We start from the raw sequence: 12731 nt of genomic DNA on the forward strand, positions 1-12731 counted from the left end.
ACTTTCAGCTGCACCTCCTCGTCATGGCCCTGCTCCTGCTTTTGGCCATTTAGACTCCACGGCTCTGATCCTTACTTTGTTTGAGGACTTGCTTGCATAGTCACTTCAGCATTTCTGGGTAAAATCAGATTCGTTCTCTAGGTGGTTCAAACATGTCCAGGCTGTTAGGGGGTCCACGAGGGACCACTGATTATAATCTGCTGAGAGAAGAAAATCTATAACCATCCTTCATTATTTGAGCATAACTGTTTCCAGGGACACCTCGGTGGTTCAGTTGGTTAAGTGTCCGACTCTTGATTTCAGCTCCGTTCATGATCTCACTGTTCGTGGGTTCCAGCCCCAAGTTGGGGTCTGTGCTGATAGAGAGGAGCCTGCTTGGGATTCTTTCTCTATCCCTCTCTCTCTGTTCCTTCTCTACTTGTGCTCTCTCTTAAAATAAATAAACTTAAAAAGAGAATTTTTTTAAAAAAGCATAACTTTTCAAAATTTGGTTAAAAGCTTAAGTTTAATTCCTACTATTATTAATTTTGAAACAGCAATATTTTTATTGATGGAAAATAAGCTTAAGCAACATACTGGTAACATAGGTTGAAAAGTGTTTACGATTATGTGGTATAGATGGCTAAAAAATTGCTAAATATATTAATTGCATGTCAAAACTCCAAAGAAATATGCATTGGGTTGTATAGTTTGCCATTTTACTTGTAGTTCAGAGATTGTTAGTAAGGAGTACTGACTGCTTTTGAAAGACACTTTCCCCTCACTAAATAAGGCTACTATTTGGAAAATGCAATGATTTCAATGTACAGGCATGGCATATGAAAATACAGGATAGAGTTATACATCAGGTTAGTGCTGGGAATAAAAGCAACATGGGCTAGAATTTCGTATTACGTGCCTTGAACCTGGTTGATTCTATCTGATTTATCTAAAGCAAAGTCTGGAAGGTTTGGGGGTATTGAAGGATCAACTCTTTAAAGGAACACATGTTGTCGTTGTTGTTGTTTTTTCTTTTACTTACTATAGCTAACATAGTGTCATATGTTAAGCTTATAACTATTTGTTGAATCAGTGAACAAAGAGGATTATAAAATGAGGATCAAAAGAGCCAGATGACTTGTGAGGCAACAGAACTGGCAAAAAAACAAAAAACAAGCAAGCCAGCCAGCCTTGTTTTCAGACTCCAGTTTAGTAGTGTCACGTCTATTAGAACACAATGAGCTGCTTACACTCAAGCGTGTCTTTGGTAAAAAGGTAATGGACGTATGCACTGATGTTCTGAAAAATCAAATATATTTCTATCATAAGGAGACAGGAAACACTTGCCAGCATAAAAATCATTTGACCTAATTCAAAATTTTAATGTATTTTTTTTTCACTTGCAGGTTTCTTTTTTGTGCTGCTGCTCAGAAGTAGTCAGACTCCCTACAAAGTATGTAGCAGTTTTGGTAACTACATTCACGGCCTTTGCTACATCAAGGGAATTTGATTCTCCTTAATCTTTCTGGAGCTGAGCCAGTGGTAATAGTATATTCTACTCTGAAAAGAAAAAAAAAAATTCAAAAAGATTTGGATAAAATCATTATCCAAACCATTTACTATTGAAAAATCCAGGAATATTAGAATATTAAATTTTCTCAGTATTTTTTTTTATTTTTCCTAGAAAATGCATTCTAAGATTAATACTTTTTGAATTATTTTTCCCTTGTATCCTGGGCTTTCTTTTCTAAATGTAATGAATAACTTTGTGTGTCTTTTCACTTTTACTGTAACAAGGCAGCCAAATAGCCAAATAAAATTGATTCAAACAGAAATGCATTCTTTTGCTCATATTCTATTTTGAAGAGCTGATATTGTGTGAAGAAAGCTCATTTTCTATTAATCCTTCTTTTGATAAGCTAGTATGAACATATGTTACATATGGAAACTCACATCAAAAAAAAAAAACCCAGACTATCTGCTGCTTGATTATTAAATTTATTAGAATCTGTAGCATGCTTAAAACAACGGCTGATTTGAAAATGAAAAATATAAACACCGTAGTGGAGATAGTAATGAGAGGCCTAAATTCTAGGAAATAATCATGAATTTCTAAATTTGTGATATACGAATTACATGAGAAAATATATTTTCCATTACTTTTTACTTGATTCTGGAGACAATACACAACAGTTTACTATATAATTTTATTGACTTTTACTTCCATATATATAATTTATTATTATTTATTTATTTATTTTATTTAATAATTTTTTATTATTTTATCTTCTAATTTTTAGAAAACAACATATATCTGAATACTGTTCCAAAAGAAAAGGATGCCCGATCTCCACTCACTGAAGCTACCAGCTGCTCCTTTCCTCAACCAATCCGTAATAGGGACTGTGAGGACCCGTGGTTCTCAGAGGTTAATCTACATAAGAACCACATGGGGCAGGAGTGCTTCTTAAAATGTACGTTCCCAGGTCCGGCCTCTGAATTTTTGATTCAGGAGGCCTGTAATGGGCCCTGGGATGTGCTTGTTTGACAAGGTCAGTCAGTTGGCCCCGATTCAGGGGGTTTTCAACAGCACTGAACATTATTGCCATCTTCCTTTTTTTTTTTTTTTAATACTTCCTTTTATTCACATTGTAAGATTTTTCTTTTTTTTCCCTCAAGTTTTTATTTATATTCCAGTTAGTTAACATGAAATGTAATGTTAGTTTGAGGTATACAATTTAGTGATTCAATACTTGCATACAACACCCAGTGCTTGTCACAAGTGCCCTCCTTAATCCCCTTCACCTGTTTAACCATCCACCCCAGACCACCCACCTCCCCTCTGGTAACCATCAGTTTGTTCTCTATGGTTAAAAGCCTGTTTCGTGGTTTGCCTCTCTCTCTTTTCCCTTTGCTCATTTGTTTTGTTCCTTAAATTCCACATATGAATGAAATCATATGGTATTTGTCTTTCTCTGACTGACTGACTTCGCTTAGCATAATACTCTCTAGAATCTTGCCATTTGCCATCTTCCTTTTACAGAAGAAACAATATGGAAACCTGGTGAGGTTAAATTACAAGACTGAAAGTAACACAGATAATTGTTTAAAAGCTAAAATAATGCATGTTCAGGCCAGCTTTCTTTGCAAAATTAGAGATTTAATTAGATGTTCAATGTTCTTGATGTGACAGGGGTTAATATGGGTCCAGTTTTAAAACTTCTCCAAACAACCTCTCATCTTTATTTTTTTTTAAGTTTATTTATTTATTTTGAGAGAAAGGGAGAGGGTGAGGGAGTAGGGGAGGGGCAGAGAGAGGGAGAGAGAATCCCAAGCAGGCTCCACACGTCTGTGTAGAGCCTGATGCAGGGCTTGAACCCACAAACCTGTGAGATCATGACCTGAGTCAAAATCAGGAGTCAGATGCTTAACTGACTGAGCCACCCAGGTGCCCCCCTAACCTCACATCTTTAAATAAGACACCATCTTTATTCTTAACTGTTCTTCAATCTTCTCTAGATATTCTGAACCTCATTTTTTGTATTTCAATTTAGTTTAGCAAATATTTACTAACAATGTACGATGTGCAAGGCACCAATCTAAAGCATACTTATTTTGCCTTCTCTACACTTTAACGGAAGCATTTTGACTATTTATATTTTGTCTTAATTTGCAGCTCAAAGCAAATGAAAGAATTATAGCTTATCAAATTTGATGTTAAAACATGACTATTTAATCATATTTCATATTTAACAATCTGTACTTTTGGATTGATTCAGTAAATTAATTAGCTACTTAGGCAATATAAAACCTTAATGTGTTGAGTTATGAATTTTTAATGTAGCAATTTTTCTGTTCATAGTTATAATATGCTTCTGGCATTAATTTTTGAAGTACAAAATACTTCTACCTAATTTTCTCTTCTGTTATGTCCTAAATTTAGAAAGAATATTTCAACTCCAAATTTCTAAAATAATTTGGATTTGTGAACATAGTAAACAAAACCCACAATCCAATGTATTGTCCAGAAAAAAAGTTGAATACAGAACCATAGATGGTGTAAAGTTAAGGATGATACTACCTGCTTTCCCCACTAATATATATACCTGCATCCTGACATATCCACATACTACTGATGGCTCTAATGGACAAGCACCACAATCATTCCGTGAGAATCTTGAGTATAGTAAGGATATTAGTATGTCTTCTTTATCTGTTAATGGTAGTTAACATATTGGACATTTTCAGTGTGCCAGACTTTTTGCTATATGCTTCAAGTGAATTATTCTCATTTAACTTTCACAATAACTGTATTACCATTTTGTTTTATAGATATGAAAAGACTTGGAGAGGTTAAGTTTTCCAAGATCACATAACCAGGGAGTGGCAAAGCTGGCATTTGAGTTGATCTAGAATTTGCACATTTGACCACAGTGCTGAAAGTCTTTCAGTACCTTTGAAACTCTTAAATAACTCATTTAGAGGGGTGGGTAATTATTTGGGTAAAAGATACATGTGCCTGAAGCTTAAAGCAAGATTGGATTTCAAAAAGGGGTTTCCAGGGGCACCCGGTAGCTCAGTCGATTAAGCATCCGACTCTTGATTTCAGTTCAGGTGATGATCTCACAGTTCATGGGTTCAAGCCCCATGTCTGGCTCTGCACTGACATTGGGATTCTTTCTCTCCCTCTCTCTCTCTGTCCCTCCTCTGCTCTCACTCTCTCCCTCTCTCTCTTAAAAAAAGCAAGCAAGCAAGCAAGCAAGCAAGGGTTTTTCATACTTCCCTTAACAGTCTCAGAAAGCATTTCTGTCTTATTACTCATATTCTAAAGACATCTGGACAAAAGTTAATATAATCAATGAAAGAATAAACTAATCCTTAATATCACAGCTTACCGGCCTCTTCAACCTCCACGGCTATTTCTTCTTATTATTTATAAAAATCCTGAGTGACTTTCTTATTTTTTACCAGGACTCACTACATTTACTTCATCAAATATTTCAATTGGAAATTAGATGTTTTAAAAGACAGAACTCCTATTTTGGAGCAACACATTAAAATATTAATACTTGAACAGATCTGATATTAATTTTTTTTAATGTTTATTCATTTCTGACAGAGAGAATGTGAGTGGGGAGAGGCAGAGAGAGAGGGAGACAGAATCCAAAGCAGGCTCCAGACTCCGAGGTTAGCAACACAGAGCCCCATGCAGGGCTCGAACTCACGAACTGTGAGATCATGACCTGAGCCGAAGTCAGATGCTCAACCAACTAAGCCACCCAGGCACCCTGCACAGATTTGATATTAAAAGTAGTTTCCAGAATATTCTTACTCCTTAAGTCTAAAACACATGCATAAATATTTCAATGACTATTTTCCTGTTTCTTATTCCTCTCGTCTATGGAGATGCTGAAGTGAGCATGGCTTACTTACAGGCCAGGCCGGTATACCATGTCACTCAAAACTGGAAAAGATCATTATGGATGTCAGAGTCTTCTTTTAATAATGCACAGAGACTTAGCAACTCTGTGAAGTGTTAGGACAGGAACATTTATAAATGAAGTTGTAGCTCTTTCAAATACGTTTTCACATGGTGGCTGCATCTGTTCCATTAATATGCCCTATCAAACCGAAAAACAAACAAGAGGAGAGGAGTTGCTTGAGGATGGATTTAAAAGCAAGAGCAAGAAAAGAAAGAAGACAATAGGCTTCTGATGAGTTTACCATGAAGGCAAACACTCACCTCCAGCTGGCATTTTAAAATTTGTTTATCTGGGTGAGGCATTAGATGGTATAAAAAGCAATCCTCAATAGGGTAGCATTTCTAAAAGATAATCAAATAGTGAAATCATTGAAGACAAAGAGCTTTAGTTATCTCAAGATACAGTATCAGACCTTCAGTTTTAACTCTTAAAATGAATGATTATTCATGAACAAAAGCTACTGATTTTTGGCCTAAAGAGAACATCTTGAAAGGACAGGTAAGAATTAGAATAAATAAGAATACTCTAATTTCTGATGAACATACAAGGGCCCAAAGGCCTTTTCACAATAAATAATCGGAGATAACTTTTGCAGGGAGCTAACTAGCAGGTAAGAAAATGAACACTCAGATGTTATTAACCTACCAGCTTAGCTCAGTTTCTTTTAATAACATTTATCAGGGATATGAATTGGAAAGTATTGGGGCTTTTTTGGTTTGTTTCAAACAGAAAGCAATTTAAAATTACCAGTAGAGGGGCGCCTGGGTGGCTCAGTCCGTTAAGCATCCCACTTTGGCTCAGGTCATGATCTTATTGTTTGTGGGTTCTAGCCCTGTGTCTGAGCTGTCAGCACAGAGCCTGGAGCCTGCTTTGGATTCTGTATCTCTGTCCCTCTCTGCCCCTCCCCTGCTTGTGCTCTCTGTCTCTCAAAAACAAATAAACATTAAAAAAAATTTTTTTAATTACCAGTAGATACACTTTGACACAAAACCAGGTACACCAGACCTCATGAGACCCAGGATCTGGCCTACAGACTGGGCATTTTCTCTCCTGTTTATCTTCCCTTGGCATAATTTTACTTGTCTTATCAGAATTCACTTTTGACATTGCCTCTTCTAAAAAGCCACTTGTAACCACCCCCCCCGCCCCAGCTAAGTCTGGTGTCCATTCGCAGGCTTCCCATGGCACCCAGTGTTGGCCCCCACTAAATACATGCTGCACTGTGATGCTTGTTAGCTGTCTGTGCTCCCCAAGAGACTGTGAGTTCCTCAATGGCAATTTATTCATTGTTGGTCTCATTGTCATGTTTTGCATGACACCTCGGAGGTTTTCAATCAATTTTCCAGTATGGGTCACCAAGAAGTGAATACAGGGTTTTTAATATCACTGATGCCCCATGGTACAGCAGTTTTAGGTTATATATTCCAGGAACGACTAAGGCAGTGTGATTCTTTCTTTCTTTCTTTCTTTCTTTCTTTCTTTCAGACAAAGAGAGAGAGCATGAGAGGGGAGGGGGCAGGAGAGAGAATCTTTAGGAGGCCCCATTCTCAGTGCAAAACCTGATGTGGGGCTTGATTTCACAACCCTGGGATCATGACCTAAATAGAAATCAAGAATTAGAAGCTCAACAACTGAGCTACCCAGGTGCCCCAGAAGCCTGATTCTTACACGTGATATACCAAAACACTTCAAGATCAGTAGTCAATTAATTACTTAAATTCTGTTTACATTTTGTATTATGCATTTATCAGTTTTTCTTGTAATAAGGTCATATGTAACTTATTGTTTTTTAAACAGGGGAAGTGGAATTTTTTTTTCTAGAAAAATAGTGTTGAGGCTATGCAGAAGGATAAAGAAACAATTTCAGAAATTTGAAGCAAATTGAAAATTAGTAATATGGTCTGAGACACAAATAGAATTTTAGGACAGAGAGAAATTTAAGAGGTCACCTTGCCCAAATATTTATTTTATACAGAGGTAAAGTGATTTTCCCAGGGTCCCACAGTGCAATAAATGGCAAAATATAGATTAAATCCCAGGTGCTCTGACTCCAAATCCAATGTCTTTTCTGGGATATCACAGAGCCTTCAACAGTGACAATAGAAACTGCATGTTTCTGGCTCTAGGTTAGCAATCTGAGCAACATATGTTTATTGCTTTATATAATGTAAGTGAAGAAAACATCTGTTACCATTTGTGATGCAAATTTCTTCCTCTATAATAAAGGAGTACCACTAGAATAAAATGAATAAGTCTTTACATAAGATCATCTGGAAGAAGGTATATAAATGAATGTGGGCTAGCCAACTAATAGAATACATAGGGATATAGTTTTAGGGTATAGTTAGTTTCAAAAGTCACCAAATGTCAGGGTGTGTGTGTGTGTGTGCGCGCGCATGTGTGTGTGAGTGTGCGTTGGGTGGAGACCATTTGTTTCCACTGGAAGAAATAAACCTGAAGCCAGAAAGTATCTTCTCAGAGGAGTAAAGGGGTGTCAGAAATGGGTTGGAGCCTTGGCTTTGCTACTGAAAATGCCTAGGTGATTTTGGGTATGTTACTTCTGTGATTTGGTAATGGAAGGAAAATAAAATAAGAATACTTTTTCCGAAAAATTTTGAGAAGAGGCATGCTAGGTCCTTAGCAAAGACTGAGACATCAATAAACAATAGATATTGTTGTTACTTGTGATTGTATTCATATTTCAGGTTTGCAGCTTAAACAGTCTTGGTTGAAGATTGCACCCAAATAAATACCTAACAGACAATGAAGCAAAAAATAATGTGTATAATTTGTCTTCAACACGTAGTAACCGTGTAGATTCTTTTCTTCCTCTTCTCTTGGGCTGTATGTCACATAAAAAAATTGATACTGCTTGTTATCCAAACATCTCTCTGAATAAAAACTGGATTTCAGATAATCTTTTTTTTTTTTAATTTTTTTTTTCAACGTTTATTTATTTTTGGGACAGAGAGAGACAGAGCATGAACGGGGGAGGGGCAGAGAGAGAGGGAGACACAGAATCAGAAACAGGCTCCAGGCTCTGAGCCATCAGCCCAGAGCCCAACACGGGGCTCGAACTCACGGACAGCGAGATCGTGACCTGGCTGAAGTCGGACGCTTAACCGACTGCGCCACCCAGGCGCCCTCAGATAATCTTAATAGAGCTTTTTAAAATTTACATTTTGAGGACAAAAAAGGAAGGTTATTTGGAGTGGTTGTGATATTTTTTCAACTGGTACTACACCTTTCTATAATAAACCTTATTTGGAAGAGATGTGCTCAAAGGCAATGGTTTTCCATGTGATTTTGGAGGCACAATGCATAGGAAAGAGGTTGGGAAAAGTTTACTGGAAAAATTATGTTCCTTTGGGAGATCCAAATTTACTTATAAATTCTTGTTACTGAGGATACAAGGAATTGAGGGTTTTCTTATGGATAGCAGTTATCTATACTCATTTGCTAGTGGGCAGAGAAAACTCTGCAATAAATTACAGTAATCTGTCTACTTTGTCTTGTTTGGAATTGCTAAAAAAAATCACAATGCAAGGAAGATAGAAATTCAAGTGATGATAATAGCTAATATTTATTTAAAACAGTGTGTGCTAGAAACTGAGGTGTTATGTATGAATCATATCATTTAATATGAGTGCAATTATCATCATCTCCACTTTATAGATTAAGAAATTGAGATCTTAAAATTTACAAGTTAGGAAATTCAGATCTTAAAAGCCATGCAAATTTACCTTGGGTCACTTGCCACTAAGAGGCAAACTAGTGAACCAAGGGGGGTAGTCTTAATTCAGAGCCCATGCTCCCATTCACAACACTATATACCTTCTATCAATGTAAAAAAAAAAAAAAAAAGATAAGTTCATCTCAACTGAGGGTAAAACAGATGTGTTCCTAGATAAAACGATGTAAGAGATGGGCTTTACTTTATTCCTCAGTGTTTTTAATATCTATCTTCCTGACTCCTTAGGCAGTTTACTTGTCTTAGTGTTGTGTCTATGTAGTCAATTCCACACTCTCCCTCCAGTAGATTGGCTACTACTCTGCTTTTTTCTTCCCGGAATATAAGTTTTCCTCTTTTCAAATAATCTTAATGTTCCTTTATTTAACATTTTATCATAACTGTTCTACACAGATTAATATTTCTATTATTAAATATGACCAAAATATCGTCAGTTTAAAATTTTCCATCATTAAATCAAATTTCTTTGTACTTTTTAATTTTTATTTTTTTATGTTTTTGGAAAGAGAGAGAGGGAAAGCATGAATGCAGGAGGGTCAGAGAGAGAGAGGGAGAGAGAGAGAATCCCAAACAGCCTCCCAATGTCAGTGCAGAGCCCAACTCGGGGTTCGAACCCATGAACCGTGAGATGACCTGAGCCAAAGTTGGTTATGCTTAACTGACTGAGCCACCCAGGCACCTCTGTTTGCATTTTTAATGGTTCACCTTACCAGCATTCAATTTTGAATATTTCTGCCTGATTCTTATATTTTGTTCATTTAAAATTAATGTTTTAAGTGTGCATCTTTTTCATAGCACCTATTTTGCCTTAACTTTCTTTGCCAGCATGTGTCATCTAGTCTTTCAGTAAGTCACAATAAATCCAATGGTAACTGAACAGACTGCACTTTTGCAAGCTTCCTTTCAGTTCCACAGAAGCCTTTCTTAAAATACAAACAAAAAAATATTTATTTATTTTTAGAGAGAGTGTGAGTGCACTCACGCAAGTAAGGGTGGGGCAGAGAAAGAGGGAAAGAGAATCCTAAGCAAGCTTCCTGCTGTCATCGCAGATCCCAACGTGGGGGCTCAATCTCATGATCATGAGACATTGACCTGAGCCGAAATCAAGAGTTGGACATTTAACAGTTTGAGTCATCCAGGCACCCCAGCAGGCTTTCTTAGATGTGCCTCTAAAGTCCTTTTTCCAAATTGGTAACATGCCTAAATGAGTCTCAAGATTAGTTCAAGCTTCTTTTTTTACCTCATATTTTCACAGAGCACCTCTTTTTACCTAACTGACCCAAAATGCCTTTTGTGGTGTTTCTAATACCGGTGAATTAGTCAAATTTGTAGTTTATATCTTTTCATCAATTCAGGTGGTAAAACTGTGAATCTTTTCAATCAAAAAGGCACAGAAATTCAGTAATGCACTGCTCTGAGAAAACAAAAGACACTAAAAACAGAATTTCCAATCACATAAATTAGGAGTCAATATTCATATGAAAAAGAATTATTCACTTCACACATAGATTTGGGGGAGCTTATTTCTTCTAAAAGCCTAATGTTCTCTGTAAATTCAGAATATAAATTTCCTAGAAAATACTTTTTAAATTATTCTTTAATAAAAATATTTAAGTAAAGTAACATACTTTAATTTGGGGAATAATTATTTTTACAGTATGTGATTTTAGGTATGTTAAAAAGATGTAATTCATAGTTGTAAAAGCTTCCTATCCTCAGCCATATTCTTAATCTTTCCACTTTTCTACAATTTGAAACTTTAAGATTCAAAATTACATACTCAACAACAAACTTTTTTTTTTTTTTTCATGAAATTGATGTAGTTTAGTGGTCTTAAACACTTGGAAACTTTCACGGACTTTGCTCTTCTTAAAGCAAAGATACCAACCATTTTGACAAAGGTTGGGAAACTGTAAGATGTCATCTGGACTACGCTAATAATTATATAAATAATAGTATGAATTACTAATTTTATGTTAACAGTAATTGAATAATTGAAGACAATGGTAGGAAGGATTCTATAGTATAATGTTAATTCTAATGACCATAAGATCATAATCTGCTGAAAATTATGTTAGGGTTTTAGATCAATTTGAGAAACTTAGGGATGCTAAAATGGTGAGTGGTGACATATGAAATTGTCAATGAAATTGAAGCAGGTGTTAAAGTTATCAGGGTGAAATCTAACCAAGGGACCTGGCTCCAAGAAGTCTGATGAATGGTTCAAAAACACAAAAGCCTTATAGAACTAGCTGCCCCAGATGCCACTGAGTAGGTTAAGGTGTTAGTTGATGGAACATTCTGGATAAGGACTACAATTAAAGGCAGCAGCTAAAGTGGGACTTAACTGGCTTCCTGGTTGTGCTAGAGTGAAAGGGTTAAGTTTATTCATTTTGGAGTAAGAGGGTGTGGTGTAGGAATCCTAGCTACCCTGTGTACAAGCTGAATGTCCTTGGATGAATTAGCCAATCTAATGTTTATTTTCCTCCTTGTAAAATAAGGATTAAAAACAATACTTGGCCTATATGGATTTTGTGAAGATTAATTAAACAAGGTAGCCCATGATTACCTGGCATAGTAGGGATGTTTAGTTTCCTACTAGTTATATTGTCTTGATAATAAAATTTGGCTCCCTTATTGCACAGCAAGATCATTTAGGAGGAAGAGTTTTTTATACTCGGTACCTAACATGATAAATGTTTCTTGAACTACTAAATTGAACACAGAGTTAATAATTTTCTCTGTGTAAATGGGTGTTGGCCTAGGGATTATTGAAGTTTCTATTTCTTGATAGAGAGGCTTACTACTGTTTCCACAATTTTATAGTATAAAATAATGCAAATTAGTTTCCCAACAACAGCATTTTCTAACAATAGGCTTTTTTAAATACACGTTATATATTATTTGAAATTTTATGAGTTATTTTGTTTATGGTTAAAATAGCCTTTTAAAATTAATATTGTTTTTTGATTACATTTGCCGCATTCATTTTATCCATCTACTTATTTCAGGTTTACATTAAATTGGCTAATAATAACTTAGTATTCTCCATCTAAGGTTTTATATTTTGCGTAGAGGTAAACCATTTTCTTTTATGTTTTTACATAGATCCTAAAAATTTCTTCATAGATACCATTAATATTTTCTTTGCTATATATACAGATTGGCATTTAATGAATTTCCTTTCTTAAAAAAACCTGTCATGTGAGAGAAACATGATTTTCTAACACATTCTGTTCTGCCTCTTTACCCAAGCTCCCTTCAAATATTTTGCATTTAAATGCAGCGACCAACCTGAAGAGATAAGAGATCTTAGGCACATCTTTGCACTTTCACCTTACCCTTCTTTATAAACTCTTTTAGAAAAGTTGTTTGGGCCATGACACAAATAGCTGAATCACAACATTTATAGAAAAGTAGTTCTAAAAGGCATAAATTAAATGTTTTAAGATAATGGGAATCCATTAATTTTTTTTATTCAACAAACATGTACTGATTACTTATTACATATTCCCATT

This window comes from Prionailurus viverrinus, chromosome B2 (assembly GCF_022837055.1).
Source record: "Prionailurus viverrinus isolate Anna chromosome B2, UM_Priviv_1.0, whole genome shotgun sequence".
NCBI classification, from domain to species: Eukaryota; Metazoa; Chordata; class Mammalia; order Carnivora; family Felidae; genus Prionailurus; species Prionailurus viverrinus.